Here is a 5191-nt window from a genome sequence, read left to right as displayed (position 1 = left end):
CTGAAAAACACAGGTTTTCTCTGTGGAAAGGACTTTGGTGTGTGAGTGAGTGTGAGCTGTTCTTTACAAACGCCACTTCCCAGTCAGAAAAGCCAAATTTATATTTATAAGATATCATAGACTTAAGCTGGTGTAGATTTTATGTGTCACTACCTCATAAAGCCACACAAAATGAAATATCAAACTTACAAAATATTAGGAATCCGGCCTTATTATCATTTTAAAGCTTTTTTGAAGTGAACATCAGTAGATTTTCAAATAAATTGTGTGCTCACATGTCGACACTTAGTTTACACTCCGAGTACAGCTGCAACTAACAATTATTTTCATAAGCCATTCATCTGTCGTTTATTTTCTCGATTAATGGATTAATCGTTTGGTGTTCAGAATATCGGAAAACCTTAACAAATGTTGATCGGTGTTTGTCAAACCTGGAAATGATGATTTTCTCAAATGTCTTGTTTTGTGATTGACTTTTAATGATTTATTTGTTATCCAGAGCAAAGATATGAAGAAAATATTCACATTTAAGAAGCTTAAACAATCTCTCTTTCAGCTCTCGTAGATTTATAAATACGCACTTACTTGCGAACAAATCATAACAAATTTTGTACACGACAGAATCATTCTCTTTCCTTATTTTCCTCCTTGTGATAAAGCATGATGAATGAAGGAAGAAATGGCTGCAGGTGCACTAACACTTGTCCCACGTCCTTGGTGAAACGCCACGTTTTTCGTCGTTTATAATGAGAACGAATAACAATTTACTGTTATGTGAATTGATCTATTAATATTTCATATATGACGTGACTCGTAACAATTATCCCGTGACGGGTTCATATTTCGAAACAAAGCGTTTGCGTGATAGGAACGGAGAGCAGGACTAGGTGTGATTGATGGAAACATTTATGGCTGTTTTGACTGCGCATTCGGCAAAGTCTCCGTGATCGATGTCCCCGCCTTTCCCCTTCAAGGCCGCGTGATCGAAAGCGTCCCCAGGTGTGCAGGTGCCGTGTACTTGTGCCCTTTTAATTCTTCATTTACTTGATTCAACGTCTCAAAGGAGAATCGTTATTTATTTAAAAGTGTTTTGTGTCCGTCGGGTTTCCGGTGATTCCCTCACTTCGACTTTAACAAATGTGAGTGATTTGCTCGCTGGAGAGATGTCCCAGCACTTAACCTAATGAGTGGTCAACCTACTTTGCTCCCTGAGTGTGTGTGTGTGTGTGTGTGTGTGTGTGTGTGAGAGACACACAAGGTGAAACGGAAAAGAGAGGAGTGAACACAACTCTGTAATGTTTTTTTTATTTTTATTTCGGATGTAAACAGGAGTGCACACACACACACACACTCGGGGATTGTGATGGATGTCCCCGGCATCGTTTTCGAGGTCATTTGGTTAAAATGTCCTCAGCTCAGGGTGCTTTAGCCTTGTAGGATGGACAGAGAAATATGAACTGTGGTCGGTGTATACAATGGTGAAGTACGTATTTATAGAACGCGTTTGTAGTCTTGGCGACCGCTCCAACCGCTTTATGGGCGCCGCTTCGCCGGTCACCCATTCGTCTTTGTGTTGCGCCTTTTCGATCACACGTTGTTCACACGATGCCGGCGCAGGCTTCGTGAGCAGCTTTGAAGTTCAGAGTCTTATATCAAGACACTTGAGCGCACACGGTGGAGAAGCCGGGAGGTGGAACCGCCGACCTTGCTGTTGGACGACGACTTGTTGTACCTCTGTGCAGAAGGCGCTGTCGTGAATTATCCACCTAACATTTCCACTGCGGGCTTTGTGTTCATTTCAACCTTTTTATTTCTTTCACTCCTTTAATGACATTTCAATCATTTACTCTTTAAATGTAAATGACCCCACTTGATATTTGAGACGCTTTAGCCTTTCCCGGAAATGCCGACTCCTAAAGGTCTTTTTTGTTTACGCTCGACTAACAGTAACAAGTTGAATAGATGGACACGTCACATGCTTTTGTACGCTCTAATTTCAATTAGGATGTCTTGCTCAGTACATCCGTGAGACTTTATATGACGCTTCGTTTCACCTCCTGTCAGTGCTTGAACTTTTTACTGTTACAGGAGGACACAACAGAGTAGGAGAGATGGGCAATCACCTAGAACAGGGGTGTCAAACTCATTTTTGTTCAGGGGCCACATAGAGCACAATTTGATCTCAAGGGGGCCGGACCAGTAAAAATAGTAAAGTAATAGCATAATAACCTATGAACAACAAGAACCCCTTTGTTTTTTCTCCTTTGTTTTACATTTACTGAAGGATAATTTTACAAAACATGAAATTTCAACAATATCATGTCTAAATGTACTAATTACACAGCACACTGGATCTATAAAGGCACAAACATTTAGTCACGGGTATCTGGAGCATTTGACATTACGTTTAGATTAGTGGGAAATTTTAACAAATTCATCCTGTGGGCCAATTGGACCCTCTGGCGGGCCGGTTCTGGCCCCCAGGCCGTATGTTTGACACCCCTGACCTAGAACTACCAAGAACATTCTGATTCGTCCATGGCTTTGATGTTTTTGTAAGAATGCTCTTAACACAAGTCAAGTAGTTGATGACCAGTTGTTGATTAGGTAGTTGAGTTGGTGTCCTTAGACTGGAAGATGAGCAGAGGTCAGAAATGAGTAAGAAAAAAGAATCAATGCCAAGAGGGCACAAAAACAACAAGTAATCCATCCATTGTCTACCGCTTTATCCTCCACATGCGAGGGTGAAAAGGGTGAAAGCTGGGGTGCACCCTGGACCATCGCAGGGCCAACGAGATGAGCAACTATTCCCTCACACCTACGGGCAATTTTAGAGTGTCTAATTAACCTCTGCACGTGGGAGGAAATTGGAGAACATGAAGAAAGCCCAAGCACACACAAGGAGAACATGCAAACTCAATACAGAAAGGCCCCGGACTGAGACATGAACCAGGAACCTCCTTGCAGTGTGGCCCTCAGCAAATAATACAATAAAATACTCAACATTTTAAAGTCAGACTAAAGTTGGTGAATGTTTAACTGGGAAGGCTGATCTGTGGAAATGTGTTTTCAGAGGTTTGGTGTGGGAAATAGCGAGGATGCCAAAGGTGCAGGATCAAAGTGATCTGGAGGCTGAAGGACTTCTTTGAGGCAGTGTGTCCCGTGTTCAGGAGACTGCAATTGTCTCTTGAAATGCCCCCTGCCTTTCTTCACACGGCATTTACACCTAAATATGTTTTCAGCTTCTCTCCGTATCTGTTTTTCCTGATGCGACTTTGATGACCATGACCGTGGTGTCGTCACCATCCAAACCTAAAATCTACTCGGCTCTAGACTGCTGTCAAAACAAGTCTGATTCCAGTAACTGTCACTCCAACTGCGCATCATGGACTTGTTTGTACCGTGTTCCATAATTTACCCACTGGAGCGCAGTCCAGCTACAAAACCACAGATAAATAACCAAAAATCAGCATCAGTCCAGACTGTGGTTTTGCCTTCAGGCCATTTTCTTAGTAGTTCGTCTAAGCACGAGGAACTGCTGGCTGCCAGATGTCGACCTCTGTCTTCTCCACATGTATTTCAAGGGATTGTTTCCTGTGCTCTTAATATTGTCATGTTCTCGCTTCTGACTGAATCACCGGGTCGTTTTGATGCCTTTATTTCCTCCATAAAAGGATTAAATAGTATGTTCCCTGCGCAAAATCCTTGAGCACTTTTCCTCCCCGCAATCACAAATGAATCAACAAGCTTCTGACCTCATGAGTCACAGCTCAGTCTCCGTCTGCAGCCCCAAAGTAAAGCCTCTAGTAAGATGAGCCAAACACCTACTTTGCAGAGAAACGTGAATGAAAGCTTTGTGATGCCATTGCTGCGAGATAAGACTGAAAATGAGCCTCGCCTTGATCCGGGAACTGCAGTGATGAATATCCATTCATATGTAAATTGGCACGAATTGGAGGTAAATTATTGTCCCCTTGAAAGGTACACATCCGACTGTGGTGGCACAAAGATGAAAAGGAGGATTCAAATTTCATGTTTTCTGACCGCTGTCATATTGTTCTCACTGTTTCTGTTTCTCCCTTTCACACTCACTCAGGAAGTACGATTTAAGTGTCAATAAGACTTTACAGTTGATTTGGGTGGACTTACACGTTCATGTAAACATGTCCGTCCAACTGAAATTGTACAAAGTCGAATTTCGCACCCAGATGTAGTTGGGAAATGAATGAGTTACTATTGTGTGTATTTTATAGCTGTGTTTCCACCATGGTATAGTTTGGTTTGGAACAGTAAAGACTGAGAACAGTGGTACTTGGTAGCGGGATGTGGGCTGTGCTCGATGGCTGTATCAGAGAGATACGTAGTATAGAATTGAATGCAACAGCAGATTGCCTTTTTTTTGCTCCGTTTGTGGCCGTTTGTCTCAACAAGACAATGTCAAGATTTGTATGAGAATAGACTGTGGATGTTGAACAAACACCGGCCACAAGGGAGTGACTGTCGTCGGTCTAGCTCCGCCCATACTGTACCATTACTGTGGTACCTCAAGGGAAGGAAACTGAAAGAATGGAACGTTTGGGGCCAGAGACACAAAAAAACATGTGCCATACTGAACTGAAACGTTCCACTGGTTGGAAACACGTCATATATGGACATTCTGCGCATGCTTCAGTTTCCATATCCCAGGTTTTGACGCAGAAACAATAGAAAATGCAGGTCCACAGAAGAATAAGTGGACCAGACCTGGTGCATCAAGACCAAAATTCTACTCTGCCAGCTTAAAGAATTAGATATTTTAAGAAGTTAATGGATGGTAGAAAGACATCCAGTGGTGTTTGACACGTTACATTTTTAGAATATTATTTTGGAATATCCGAATGGTGCTTCCCATGCTAACAACAAGCCGCAAAGCTGAACTGGAAACTGCCTGATACTAAGAAGCCTGAAAGAAGGCACATCATTGGGTTGCCAACCACTCGGTAAAATAAGGATTTCTTCCGTAATTGAAAGATAAAAGACGTGTTCCACATTGAACACACTTTCATTACTATCCAACAGAAAATGGGCACTTTTAATTGGTCGTCCGATTCACTGTGAGTCCTGCGTATCGTAGCAAAGGAGACGCGGCGACATGTACAGATATAGTCGAGTACAGAATGGTATTTTATCTATTCCCATTCCTTATCAGGAA

Source organism: Solea senegalensis, unplaced genomic scaffold (assembly GCF_019176455.1).
Source record: "Solea senegalensis isolate Sse05_10M unplaced genomic scaffold, IFAPA_SoseM_1 scf7180000014711, whole genome shotgun sequence".
NCBI classification, from domain to species: Eukaryota; Metazoa; Chordata; class Actinopteri; order Pleuronectiformes; family Soleidae; genus Solea; species Solea senegalensis.
This window is presented reverse-complemented; position numbering follows the sequence as displayed.